Here is a 15,273-nt window from a genome sequence, read left to right as displayed (position 1 = left end):
GATCATGGCACCTGGTCCCATCACTTTATGGCAAATAGATGGGGAAACAAAGGAAACAGTGACAGATTTAATTTTGGGGGGCTCCAAAATCACTGCAGATAGTGGCTACAGCCATGAAATTAAAAGATGCTTGCTCCTTGGAAGAAAAGTGATGACCAACCTAGACAGCATATTAAAAAGCAGAGACATTACTTTATCAACAAAGGTCTGTCTAGTCAAGGCTATAGTTTTCCAGTGGTCATGTACGGATGTGAGAGTTGGACTGTGAAGAAAGCTGAGTGCCGAAGAATTGATGCTTTTGAATTGCGGTGTTGGAGAAGACTCTTGAGAGTCCCTTGGACTGCAAGGAGATCCAACCAGTCCATTCTGAAGGAGATCAGTCTTGAATGTTCATTGGAAGGACTGATGTTGAAGCTGAAACTCCAATACTCTGGCCACCTGATGTGAAGAAGTGGCTCACTTGAAAAGACCCTGATGCTGGGAAAGATTGAAGGCGGCAGGAAAAGGGGACAACAGAAGATGAGATGATTGGATGACATCACCAACTCAATGGACATGAGTTTGTGTAAGCTCCGGGAGTTGGTGATGGACAGGGAGGCTTGGTGTGCTGCAGTCCATGGGGTCACAAAGAGTCGAACACGACTGAGCGACTGAACTAAACTGAACTGAAGCTCAAAGCAGCTTTGTGTGTTTTTTCTTCTGAATAGATGTTCATTTTTTCCCCTTTTCCTTGAAAAATAGGAGTTGCTCTACAATACCCAGCTTGCCAATAATTTGTATCTTCTTCTGTTGTTCGTGAGATTTTTTCCCCCCATATGTGAGATGATGTGAATTGAGAGACCAGGAGTGGAGAATCCAATAGGATTCTGTAATTTTAGAGTCTTTCTGATACTTTCTGATGCTACCTCAGTATGCACAGTTGTAGAAGCCACATATATTTGAATGTTGATGTAGATATGATATGACTGAGAAAAGAAGGAAGTTTCCTTTAAAATGTTAGACATTAGACAGGTGAGGTTGCCCAAGGAAGTTATTGGAAAGGGTATAAAGGTTTTTGTTAACACTGGGGAGGAAAAATCAACCCCAAATTTCTAATGTGTTAAATCTGCTAGCACTTCAAGATAAAGCTCTCCAGCTTAGGAGAAAGTGGCAAGTGCTTGAGGAACTGAGACATCAGTTAAACCTGTAACGTGTGGGTGTACGTTAAGTACATTAAATAATTAAGAAATCTATCTTTGAGGACTGAATCTCATAATGGATTTCTTCTTGAAAATGTTCTTTGCAAGTGAAGAAATTAAAGCACTGAGTTGTTTAAAATATTTTGGCCAAGAAGGATAATATACTGTTTCGGGAATAAATTTTAAAAAACAAATAGCTTTTCCTCTTCTCAGATTCCAGAGTGTCCGGGACGCAGAGCCGGAACTGGGGAATGCGGCGACTGCGGGGGTCCCGGATAGGATCATAGTTCCCTGACCAGGGCTCAAACTCCAGCCCCAGCAGTGAAAGCGCTGAGTCCTGTCTACTGAACCGCCAAGGAATTCCTTGAAGATCTTTTCAAAGTTATTTGACATTTGCCATTTGTCTGCCAGCCCATGATGTTACGATGATGCGAATCTCCCTGGAAAAAGAGACATAAATGTCTGCAATATTTCTTGACACGAATTTGATATGAGAGAAGAAAAAGAGATCGACAGCTAGTGAACAGGATTTCAAATAACCAGGATTTTATATTTATCACCTCCAACTACAGCCTTCGGTCGCCTCCTTTTAAATCAAAGATAACTACAGTCAGAACCAAGACAAGGCAAAATAATACTTTTCTTCTGCATTTTTTGAGATTAAAGAAACCTGCAATGTCTAGGAAACAAAACCAGAAGGATTCATCAGGATTCATTTTTGATTTGCAGTCCAATACTGTACTGGCCCAAGGAGGAGCTTTTGAAAACATGAAAGAAAAGATAAATGCAGTGTGTGCAATAGTTCCCAATAAGAGTAACAATGAAATTATCCTGGTTTTGCAACGCTTTGATAATTATGTGGACAAAACAGTACAAGCATTCATGGAAGGTAGTGCCAGTGAAGCACTCAAAGAATGGACAGTGACAGGCAAGAAAACGAACAAAAAGAAGAAAAGCAAGCCAAAACCTGCAGCAGAACCAAGTAACAGTATCCCAGATTCCAATAAATCAGTTTCTATTCAAGAGGAACAATCTGCGCCCTCCTCAGAGAAAGGTGGTATTAATGGTTATCATGTCAACGGTGCCATCAATGATACTGAGTCTGTGGACTCACTCAGTGAAGGTATGGAGACACTTTCAATAGAAGCCAGAGAACTGGAGGATCCTGAGTCTGCCACATCAAAAATGCTGGATAGAACAGGATCCATGCTGGAGGATGGTGTCTCTGATTTCGAGTCCAGATCTTTGACTATGCATTCTACTCAGAATTCTCAACAAAACAAGAATGCTGCCAAGTCTCTCTCAAGAACTACTGTAGGACCTCAGCTTTCAAATCTAGGCATGGAAGATGTTCCCCTCTCTTCCACCAACAAAAAGCTTGGTTCTAATATTGAAAAATCTGTGAAAGACCTCCAGTGATGCACAGTGTCTCTTGCATGATACCAAGTTGTAGTTAAAGAAGAGATGGATGCTTCTATTAAGAAAATGAAACAAGCTTTTGCCGAATTGCAGAGCTGTTTAACGGATCGGGAAGTGGCGTTGCTTGCTGAAATGGACAAAGTGAAAGCTGAAGCAATGGAAATTTTGCTTAGCCGTCAAAAGAAAGCCGAACTTCTAAAGAAAATGACTGATGTGGCTGTTTGGGTGTCAGAAGAGCAGTTGGTTGAGCTCAGAGCTGATATCAAGCACTTTGTTAGTGAACGTAAATATGATGAGGATCTGGGACGAGTGGCCCAATTCACCTGTGATGTAGAGACCCTGAAGAAGAACATTGATTCATTTGGACAAGTGTCCCATCCAAAGAACAGCTATTCGACCCGGGCTCAATGTAGCTTGGTTGTATCTGTGTCTTTGGGTAGCCCGTGTGACGCCTCTGCTGCTGCTGTTTCCACCTGCGCCTCTGCTGCCAGCCTTACAAGCACTAACAAGAAGAACTCGGCACTGGGGGAGACGCCTGCAACTGTAGCAAACTCCGGTGGCTGATCCTACCAACCTCACCAAGAGGTATTGCCAGGAAACAGATGAGGAGGACAAGGCTACAGGCCACAAGGCCCAAAGTCCAGTGACCCCACTAACCAAGGGCGACACGACAGCGTGGGTAGTTACAGAAATAGCTCATGGTATTCATCTGGTTCCAGGTACCAGAGTTCTCCATCCCAGGCACCAGGAGACACTAGTGAATGGGGCCAGACTCACTCTGCAGGGAAGAACGGGACTGGAGCCAGCATGCAGCCGGGCCCACCCAAGCCCTTGTTCAGGAAGGGGCTCCCCCAGCGCAAACCTAGGACCTCTCAGCCTGAAGTTGTGAACTCCTGAGGAAAATTCCAGCCGGTCTCTCTCTTCCCCACACAATTCAACTTGGTAATTGGACTTTAGGAAACTTATAGTTAGATTTAATAACAAAAAGAAGTTTACGCATATCACTTTTTATGCCATTCTAAATATTTTGGTTTCTTCTCTCCTTGTTTCCTCTTTACCATTTTTGGAAGGGAAGCTGTTTTTTTTTTTTTTTTTTCCCCCTTGAACTTTTCCAGTGAGATGGGTTGATTCTGATTGGTCATTTCCACCAGAAATCACAGGCAACTGTTGCCAGGTTTCCCAAGGGTAAGCAGTGTTCTTCTCGGGGCTCCAGGCCTTCTGGAGGCCTGAAGAAGCCTTCCTCAACCAGCCCGACTGTCCAGGCGTTCAGGAGGAGATGGATCACGGCTGGTCTTGCTGCCTTTCTGTCGCAGCAGGAGCCGCACCTGCCTGTCGGGTTCCCTGTAAACAACAGCGTGAGCAGGAGAGGCAGCGAGGGGGTTGTGTACAGCTCTGAATTGGCCAGGAAAGGGGGAATTGAATAGGTGAAAATGGAAGGACCCTGGGACACATTTGAGACTCTGCCTGTGCTCCTAAACTGTGCCTGAGCCTGACACTCAGATAGCAGTTTTAGTCTCTCGCTTGGCACCATGGCTTAACCTGTGGTTTCTTCCATATGCCCAAGCCTTGTTTTCTATTACCTTAGGCTGCAAACCAGTCTAGGGAAGTCTATGGGAAAGTAGCATTAATTCAAGGGAAAAAAGTATTTCTTCATTTCAGTGTTTGAAGATTTTTGTTGCTCTTATTCTCCCTCTTTCCTGATTCCCATTCTGACCCTGAACCAAATTTATAGCAATATAATTAGTGTTAATCTAAGGTGTCAACCATCCAAAAATTGCTGCAGTCAATCTTTAGAGTTGAATAAATAAAAACAATTGCATAAATATTCAAAAAAACAAATAAAAATGTATAAAGAAATATGCAAAATCATAAAGTTCTTAAAAATGATTTAAGTGGTTTTCTTGTGTTCTAATATAAATACTTTCACTTAACTATGTTTTTGGATGAGAAAAGGAGAAATCTAATTTTAGTTAAATGATCTAAGTGTTCCTGCTGAGTATAATATTAGGAACAAAAGATATGCAAATTGACTTTAGCCTAATAATGAGTAACCATAAAAAGACATTATGAAACCTTTTGTAAAGTTTTTTTTTTTTTTAGTTTAGCTAAAGAGTCTTTTTTTCAAGAGAGTTTAATCTCATTAAAAGCAAAAAAGCACATCAATTCAAAATAACATTGGGAGTACTTTGAATCATCCACAAAGGACAGTAGTATACTGCTGCTGCTGCTGCTAAGTCGCTTTAGTCGTGTCCGACTCTGTGTGACCCCATAGATGGTAGCTCACCAGGCTCCCCCGTCCCTGGGATTCTCCAGGCAAGAACACTGGAGTGGGTTGCCATTTCCTTCTCCAATGCATGAAAGTGAAGTGAAAATGAAGTTGCTCAGTCATGTCCGACCTCAGCGACCCCATGGACTGCAGCCTACCAGGCTCCTCCGTCCATGGAATTTCAGGCAAGAGTACTGGAGTGGGGTGCCATTGCCTTCTCCAAGTAGTATACTATCTTGCAATAAATCCAACACAGCCAAGGATATTTTGTAATGTGGAAGAGTTTGCTGTTTTCATCTGAAATCAGTTGAAGTAGCTTGCCTATGTTTAGGAACTATGCTATGAGAAAAATATCTGTTATCTTTGTATAAAGAAATCAAACAATTTGCTTCCCTCTTCCCTCAGCATTACAAGATTCATCCATCTGTAAAGTTTTTAACACTGCTTAGTAAAGAGAGAGATTTTTATAGCTACATCCAATTCCCATCAATACTCCCAAGTCAGGAAAATATTTTTATTTTTTGATGTTTTGGTTTAAAAGAACTCAATGCTTATTCTCTCTGAATTGTCTCAGTGCAAAATGAAAATACAAACATGAAATTTTTACTTTATCTAAGACTTTTTATTATTTTACTAAATACCTAAATTCCTTATACTTTGTAGATCAGTTTTTATTAATCATAATAACACTTAAAGATATGAAATGTAAACCTAGGTCTTCAATTAAATAAGTCATAGACAGTAAAGAATCTGCCCAAAATGTGGGAGACCTGGGTTTGATCCCTGAATGAAGAAGATCCTCTGGAGAAGGAAATGGCTACTCACTCCAGTATTCTCGCCTTGAGAAGTCCCTGGGCAGAGGAACCTGGTGGGCTACAGTCCATGGGATCGCAAAGAGTCAGACATGACTGAGTGGCTAACACTTACTTACTCATTTAAGCATATAGTGTTTATAAATTTGTCTTTTGCAAACCTCAGATAACATTCCATTTATGTTGATAGTTTCACCACTTACAGCATCTGGGTATAGTTTATGATGTCCTTATTCCTCTGTCAAATTATGAACTATGATTTAAAGTTAACTTAAATATGTTTCCTGAAATCTGTTATTGAATTAGGATCTTTAGAACAGTTCAGTATTATGGCAATTGGGTAGATACCCTTGTTTATCTTGATACTTTAAAGAAAATTAACATTTGGAGAGAGAGGAAATAGAGTCTATAGTTACCACACAATTCTAATCTTTTAAAATTTATGTATTTTTACTGATATAAATAAATTTGTTCTTCAAACCATTCAAGTTGGGGTGGATGTCATAATCAAAGTATTATATGGAGAAGGCAATGGCAACCCACTCCAGTACTCTTGCCTGGAAAATCCCATGGATGGAGGAACCTGGATGGCTGCAGTCCATGGGGTCACACAGAGTCGGACACGACTGAAGTGACTTAGCAGCATACATTGTTGTAAAATATACTTGATAAGATAGTTTGTTTTAACATTAGAGTACACATTGTCATGTGATGCATTGTTTGGTTAGGTATATACTGTATATCTACACATAAGTATATATTAAGGTATATTAAAACTAATGAAAAAAAAACATTTGAATTCAATAAAGGAGGAAGACTGGTAGACTTGAGAAGAGAAAGTTGAACTCCACATCCATAGTCTATTCTCAATATGAGTTAGCAAATTTTGCTATCTGGGTGTTTTGCATAGGTGACAGCCTTTCTCCCTTCACCAAATGTGTTTTCTCTGATTTCAAAAGAGCAATGACTCATTATGATTCAGAGCATTTTATGACTTAGACAATTGTAAAAATAATAAAGAGTCCCTCACTTCTGGTGAAGCTGAAATTTCCAAAGATCCTTCCCTTAAGAACCTATGCTTTCACGTTCAACTAACAAACCTCCTGTGACAGTGCTCACAGATATTACCCTTGCCCAAATCAGGACTCAATTCAGACCTTCAGAGACTGACAGGCATCTTTTGTATGCACATCAGCTTTGGTGTTCATAAGTAACTAACTGCTTGTTTGCACCAAAGATTTACTCTCTCACTTTGCTTATGTAATCTATAACATGATACGCATAGAGAAAGAATATCTTAGCACTTAGTCTTGATTAGTATGTTTCAGATTTCTCTCAGAATTGCTCAACCGTATTGTATATTTAATTTATTTAAAATGTGGTTATTTTTATAGTGTTCAGGTAAAGAAAGCAGTTCATACCTACATTTGAAGTGAAAGTCTCTCAGTCATGTCTGACTCTTAGTGACCCCATGGACTATAGCCTACCAGGCTCCTCTGTCCATGGAATTCTCCAGGCCACAATACTGGAGTGGGTAGCCATTCACTTCTCCAGGGGATCTTCTGAACCCAGGGATCAAACCTATGTCTCCTGCATTGCAGGTGGATTCTTTACCGTCTGAGGCACCAGGGGAGCCCCTACATTTGAAGGCTTATTGTTAATATTTAGACAGATTTTTAAAAATATATACATGAAGTGTGGCCCAGATAAACATTTTTTTTAGTTGTACAAAAGTCTCTTTATTAGAATAGCTTTCCATTTTCCCTTTAATCAATCAATCAATCAATTTTATTGAGATATAATTGACATATAACCTTACCTTGGGTTTGGCAGCTTCTTTCCATAGAGGAGAAGGCCAGAGAGAGACTCAGCTGTTGGCAGCCAACATTCTTGGAAGCTAGGGGAATTATGGCTTCAGTCTTGATGGGGATTCTAGATGGTGCAACAGAGTATACACCAAGAGATGTATGCTTTGATATCTTTCTGGACATCTCTGCATGTTGACCTGATAAGTCACTTCAGTCGGGTCCGACTCTGTGCGACCCCAGAGATGGCAGCCCACCAGGCTCTCCCGTCCCTGGGGTTCTCCAGGCAAGGACACTGGAGTGGGTTGCCATTGCCTTCTCCAATGCATGAAAGTAAAAAGGGAAAGTGAAGTCACTCAGTCTTGTCCAACTCTTAGTAGCCCCATGGACTGCAGCCTATCAGGCTCCTCCGTCCATGGGATTTTCCAGGCAAGAGTACTGGAGTGGGGTGCCATTGCCTTCTCCGTGCATGTTGACCAGTTAAATCTAAAAAGCTGTGGGTAACCAGAGTTGCTAGACTTGTGCTGTCCAGGAGCCTGAAAGAAGACTAAGAGGAGAAATTGATTCTCAAAGATTAAACTCTATTTTCTTTTCAAAGGCAAACAGTAATTTATTAGGTAATAATTTATTGGCTGGACTGAGGTACCAGTGTTGCAGGTAAGAGTTAGCTTTGAAGCTTTAATTTATAAATTCTTACTCAAAATGGGTTTCTTGAAGGGGAATTGAGGCTTGCCACTCATTGATTTCTTGTACAAATTCGTATATAAATGATAGATAGCAATGACTCTTATCATTTGGTTAAGAGACAATTAAGACATTTTCAGAAATGTTTGAGTGTATAAAAGGGAAAGTGGAGGAAGAAAAGAAGTGTAAGGGAGCCTGAGTGAGGATATCTGGAAGTCTGGTAATACAGAGGGTAATTCCTTAAAAAAAAAAAAAAAAGGACCCAATACTTGAAGGATGGTTATGGTGCTGGAAGAAACACTTTATATTAAGCAGTGACATTTATGGAATGTTGCATTATTTGCAACCTTAATTAATAGGTAATAAATGTTTTCACATGGATTCCAATACATTCTAGAAGAAGAAAGCTGATAAAAAGATGCTAAGGCGTTTACTGCAAATTCAAGGCTAGGGTAAATTGTCGTGGCAACAGAGAGCGGAATTGTGAATGTAAAACATTACATGCTCCATGTTTTACTTATTAAAAACCTTCTTTTGTCTCTGTCTGTAAGTTTTAAACTTGCCTTTCCCTCCCTTCCTCAGTAATCACTGAGGTTCCAGCACTTGTCCTGGCAATTGTAAATCCTACTCACTGTTGGTGAAATAAATTTCAACAAAATAAGAAGAAAATGTTCCTTCCTCCCTCACAGTCTACTAGGAAAGCAGATAATATCCAGTTTGATAAAGCTATGCTTATGAGGATTAATGCTAACAAAGAAGTTTTGTAAACCACCCAGACTTCTAAGTTTGTTGCTATATCCTGTGAAATTAACCTTAATCTCCATGAGGTCTATAGTTCCAATCGGTTACATTTATGATGGAATTCCAGTTGAGCTGTTTCAAATCCTGAAAGATGATGCTATGAAAGTGCTGCGCTCAATATGCCAGCAAATTTGGAAAACTCAGCAGTGGCCACAGGACTGGAAAAGGTCAGTTTTCATTCCCATCCCAAAGAAAGGCAATGCCAAAGAATGCTCAAACTACCACACAATTGCACTCATCTCATACACTACTAAAGTAATGCTCAAAATTCTCCAAGCCAGGCTTCAGCAATACGTGAACCATGAACTTCCTGATGTTCAAGCTGGTTTTAGAAAAGGCAGAGGAACAAGAGATAAAATTGCCAACATCTGCTGGATCATGGAAAAGGCAAAAGAGTTCCAGAAAAACGTCTGTTTCTGCTTTATTGACCATGCCAAAGCCTTTGACTGTGTGGATCACAATAAACTGTGGAAAATTCTGAAAGAGATGGGAATACCAGACCACCTGACCTGCCTCTTGAGAAACCTGTATGCAGGTCAGGAAGCAACAGTTAGAACTGGACATGGAACAACAGACTGGTTCCAAATAGGAAAAGGAGTATGTCAAGGCTGTATATTGTCACCCTGCTTATTTAACTTCTATGCAGAGTACATCATGAGAAACGCTGGGCTGGAAGAAGCACAAGCTGGAATCAAGATTGCTGGGAGATATATCAACAACCTCAGATATGCAAATGACACCATCCTTATGGCAGAAAGTGAAGAGGAACTAAAAAGCCTGTTGAGGAAAGTGCAAGAGGAGAGTGAAAAAGTTGGCTTAAAGCTCAACATTCAGAAAATGAAGATCATGGCATCCGGCCCCATCACTTCATGGCAAATAGATGGGTAAACAGTGTCAGACTTTATTTTTCTGGGCTCCAAAATCACTGCAGATGGTGATTGCAGCCATGAAATTAAAAGATGCTTACTCCTTGGAAGAAAAGTTATGACCAACCTAGAGCACATATTCAAAAGCAGAGACATTACTTTGCCAACAAAGTTTCGTCTAGTCAAGGCTATGGTTTTTCTTGTGGTCATGTATGGATGTGAGAGTTGGACTGTGAAGAAAGCTGAGCACCAAAGAATTGATGCTTTTGAACTGTGGTGTTGGAGAAGACTCTTGAGAGTCCCTTGGACTGCAAGGAGATCCAGCCAGTCCATTCTAAAGGAGATCAGTCCTGGGTGTTCATTAGAAGGACTGATGCTAAAGCTGAAACTCCAATACTTTGGCCACCTCATGCAAAGAGTTGACTCATTGGAAAAGCCCCTGATGCTGGGAGGGATTGGAGACAGGAGGAGAAGGAGACAACAGAGGATGAGATGGCTGGATGGCATCACTGACTCAATGGACATGAGTTTGAATGAACTCTGGGAGTTGGTGATAGACAGGGAGGCCTGGTGTGCTGCGATTCATGAGGTCTCAAAGAGCCGGACACAACTGAGCTACTGAACTGAACTGAACTGAACTGATGATACTTGTCATAGCTTCCCTGGTGGCTCAGTTGGTAAAAAATCCACCTGTAATGCAGGAGACCCCAGTTTGATTTCTGGGTCTGGAAGATCTGCTAGAGAAGGGATAGGCCGCTCCAGTATTCTTCGGCTTCCCTGCGGCTCAGCTGGTAAAGACTCCACCTGCAATGTGGGAGACCTGGGTGGCTCAGTGGTAAGGAATCCACCTGCAATGTAGGAAATGCAGGTTTGATCCCTGGGTTGGGGAATATCCCCAGGAAAAGGAAATGGCAACCCACTCTTGCCTGCAAAATCTCATGGACAGAGGAACCTGGTGGGCTACATTCCATGGGGTCGCAAAAGAGTTGTATTTTATATTTTCTTAAAGATAAAAAGTCAGAAGGGGATCACTGGATCTTCCAACTCCTCTCATACAATGAAACAACAACAAAAAAATGACCCCACTGGTTTCTTACTAAACCCAAAGTTGGATATATTTGAATTCATGATGGCTATTAAGAAAAATTGGTTTAGACGGTAAAGAATCTGCCTGCAAGGTGGAAGATCTGGGTTTGATCCCTGGGTCAGTAAGGTACCCTGGAGAGGGAAATGGCTACCCACTCCAGTATTCTTGCCTGGAGAATCCCATGGACAGAGGAGCCTGGTGGGCTATAGTCTATGGGATCACAAAGAGTCAGACATGACTGAGCTACTAACACACACATTAATAAAATAATTGATTCAGCAGTATCATTTTATAAATATCTCTTTCACCCTATCTCTATGAAGAAAATATACTTTGTTTAAGACTTCAGAAATATCTGCATTCTCATCCTTGTTCTCAGGAGCTGATGACCTTGGGAAAGTTAACAGCTATCTCTGAACGTCCCCTCCCTTATCTGTATCTACTGCACATGTTGTTTAGAACAAAACCTGACAAAAAATAACTGCTTGATAAATATTAATTGACCTTCTCACTTTCCCCCTTTCCTTTCTTTCCTTTTCCCCACAGTTTTAATTCCCGCCCCTCTGTCTTCTTGGCTCCTACAGTGCCTAGCACGAACCTGAGTACATATGAAGTCCTCCATAACTCTCTCCTTTCAGGTGGACAAAGACAATTTATTATTAATACTTAAAATTCTTTTCTTTAAAAAATACTTCCATTATATTTGTGTCTCACATAAAGGACAGATGGTTTTCATTTCCCAGTTTGCTTTAATAGGAGGGAGAGCCTCCTTTTGTTAGGGATATTGGCCAATGTCCAGCTCTTTCCAAATGGGATCTAGCAAGGACATATATTAAATGTTGTCTGTCTGCTAGTCAGCCTCAGATAAGTTTTCTCCCTCTCTCTGTACTTCACTGACACAAACCCAGCTTGCTTCAGCAGTTAATAATGTCAGAGTTCAGCTTTGCCACAGAAAGAATTTTCCATCCTTCATGAATCAGCCAGCTACTTCTGGCGTCCTGCAGTCATGGAACTTCATATCCTGATTTTTGTCATCGAAAAGTCATGGAAAGTCATTTTTGTCATGGAAAATGGCCCATGAAACTCAAATAATATGGGACTCTCTCAGTAGTGCCGTAATCCTGATCCTGTTTTAAGATACTAGTCTTATATTAGGATGGCAAGCAACTGAAGCCTGGTTTCAGGCATCTTGATGAATTTCCCCCCACATTCATTACATGTTAGCATCTTTTTCTGATTCTTTCCTGCCAAATTGGATTTGTTGGTGCAGCGGCAGCGGTGGAATGGTTGAAGGTTTGACCATGTCAGAGTCAAGGCTAGCACTGGGGTATCTGCTCTGCATTGCGGAGGGTAGCATGCTGCAAACCATTTTTCTCCTTTGCCAGTCACTTCATTAAGCTCTGCCAGGAGGGGTTGCTAGAGGGACACTACAAGGTGGGAGAAGGAAGAAGGACTTGCTCCATCCTCTTTGCTTCCTCAGGGCTTCCTATCTATTTCCTGTCGCCACTAGCATTACCCTGGCCTTGCTTCTTCACCCAGCACTGGGAGGGCATTCCCTCAGCAGCAGCTGCACTCAGTTTGTCATTTCCAATATTTACAAAGCCAGCCTTATTATGCTTCACAGAGATATCAGCTCTAGCTGAGCAGAGCTCTTGCCTTAGAGGTTTGAGTTTCAGCTCTGCTCCAAGTTTCAAAGTTTCTCCTCCAAGTTTCAAAGCTTTAATACTTCCAATCTCCGTTCCTGTTATCTCATCCCTGGGAGTGGTAGCTGATTCCTGCAGTTGCTGTCTCTGCAAAATTTTATCTTTTTAATTTTTTTTCAATTTTTAAATGCCTAGTTAGCAATTCTGTATGTTACATTTAAAATTAGATTAGTTAATATTAATGTTCTATATAAGTATTACATTTTCTCTGTCAAAATAACAGATAGGACTTTGACTGATTTAAAATTTAATTAGATGTATGGCAAGAAATTGAGTCCAGGTTTCAATGGGGAGGGGTCTCTGAGAGATGATATAGTATATTAAGGGATGAACTGGGGTGGACAGTGGGTGGAAGAGCTTACAGTTAGGGAGATAGAGTCAGGATGATTCTTAGGTGGGGAGCTGTATTAGGGAAGATAGGATTGGGTGGGGTGGTCTGGAGAAAGGATAAAATTTCAGGACAAATGAATCTGAGTGTAGGTGTAACAGGAGGGAAAGGGGCAGGGCACAACTTTTGAAAGGATGACATAGCCCAAGGACACAGCATAAAACCCACTAGAATCAAATGGGACCAAGATGGCAGGCAAGACAAGAACTTGATCCTCAATCAGCAAGTGAAAGGACATACCTAGGGATCCCATGACAGTTCCAAGGCACTGTTAAAAAGACCAAGGAGTGGGTGGTGGCCCCAGTCCTGGAAATCTCCACCTCTTCTCCAAAATAGTTGGAATAATCCTTCTACTCATTAGCGTATGAAATTACACAGCCTATTAAAACTAACCCTGCCAAACTTCAGGGCCGCACTTGCCCTCCGTGATGGCCCACACTCTGTCCATGGAGTGTGCTTCTCTCTGAATCTGAATAAATCCACTCCTTACCTATCACTTTGTCTCTCACTGAACTCTTTCTGTGATGAGACATCAAGAACCTGAGCTTCATTAGGTCCTGAGACCAGGTACTGTGTGTTCAAGTCCCAATCTGTGGTAAACGGTTTCAGAGTAGTGGGTTGAACTGGGGCTAGACTGAAGGCAGAAGAAGGGGGCGACAGAGGATGAGATGGTTGGATGGCATCACTGACTCAATGAACATGAGTTTGAGCAAACTCCGGAAGTTGGTGATGGACAGGGAAGTCTGGCATCAGACACCATTTAGCACCTGAACAACAAGGGGATCTTCCCAACTCAGGAATTGAATCTATCTCCTACATTGGCAGGAGGATTCTTTATCCATGAGCCACCAGGGGAAGCCTGCATGATGTTGAACACCTTAAACGAATGTAATGTTGTATGTCAATTGAATCTAAACAAAAATAGGGTGGGGGGCAGAATGTGCAGCACTAAATTGCCAAACTAAGTTTTGTTTTGTTTTTTTCACTCTGAGACCATAGTTTGTCCCACTAGTACATTTTCATAAGTTGGTGTACATGAATGGAGAAATGATGTCTTTATTATCACTAATCTCTAATTGCAATATGAGCTTTCCTTGATTTATAAATATAGTCAACAATTTTTTTAGTTATTATTTATTCTCTTGACTCTATCACCAAAAGAAAAATAATTTTATATCACATTAAAGACATTGCATATACCTTGAGATATCATTTATGTTCACCACTATCTTGAAATTGCACTACTTATTAGACTTACTGTTTGGACTTATTTAAGACACTAAAAAATATTTATAATTTTATTTCAATAAAAAAGTAAAGGGATTATTTAAGAGGACATAGGAGCCAGCTGGAAGAAATTTTACTCATTAAAATTATGACGATTTGAGCTTCAAAAATAAAGCCAAATATAATGGGTTGAAATTTATTTAATCAATGAAGAGACATGAATGCCAAGTGATGCCCAAAGATAGATAACCAGGAAAGCTCATATGTTATGATTTGAAGCAATCATGAAGCAAACTTCTTTGGAAACTGGTAACTAATTTAAACGAATTATGTGTTTATCCTGCGTCTCTAATAGGAGCTGTATTTCTGGTAACTAAATAGCTCTAGTTCATAAGAGAATGTTCTATTTTACTGGGTTTTATCTTACAAATTCTAAAGAAACTATTGACTCTGTCAAGGACTAAAATTAGTGTTAAAACCAAAGTGTATGATTGATATGGAAGCAGACATTTGTACATACAAAAGTAGCATCATATTGATTATTTTGAATATAAAGGGGGAAACCAGCACTGTTCAATAAAAAAATTCGCTATCAATTTAATTTAATTGTGAATCTGAATATTAGATGATGTCCAGATGTCAAATCCTGATGTGTTACCTTCTAAAGAACATAGCTTCATCTCTGATGCATTTTTGCCAAACATTAAGTTGACTTGACAAAACCCTTAGAACTAGCCTCCTGTTTACCTGATATATTGGTGAACAGGCTAAAGAAAAGTAAATAAAACAGAAGGTGAGTCACTGTTAGGACAACTGGCCCAATGTTTTCAACAAATTAGTGTGTGACAAAATGTGCTAGCTTGAAAGAGATTGGAGGAATATGAAACTTACATACAGTGCTTTGGGCATGCCAACTTTACAGAACATCTTGCTCTATGATAAGCGAACATGCATAATAAGTATAAAAAATACTTCAAAGAAAAGTGATCCATCAAGAGTAGTACTGAAAGAAATGCAAACCTGCCTAGATCAACCAA

The 15,273-nt window shown here is 40.4% G+C and overlaps 1 pseudogene; it reads left to right on the top strand.

Annotated features, from left to right (window-relative positions):
* The first annotated feature begins 1,651 nt into the window (after positions 1 to 1,651).
* Positions 1,652 to 3,525, top strand: LOC101110860 (spermatogenesis-associated serine-rich protein 2-like; annotated as a pseudogene).
* Positions 3,526 to 15,273: the final 11,748 nt, after the last annotated feature.

Source organism: Ovis aries, chromosome 13 (genome assembly GCF_016772045.2).
Source record: "Ovis aries strain OAR_USU_Benz2616 breed Rambouillet chromosome 13, ARS-UI_Ramb_v3.0, whole genome shotgun sequence".
NCBI classification, from domain to species: domain Eukaryota; kingdom Metazoa; phylum Chordata; class Mammalia; order Artiodactyla; family Bovidae; genus Ovis; species Ovis aries.
This window is presented reverse-complemented; position numbering and strand designations above follow the sequence as displayed.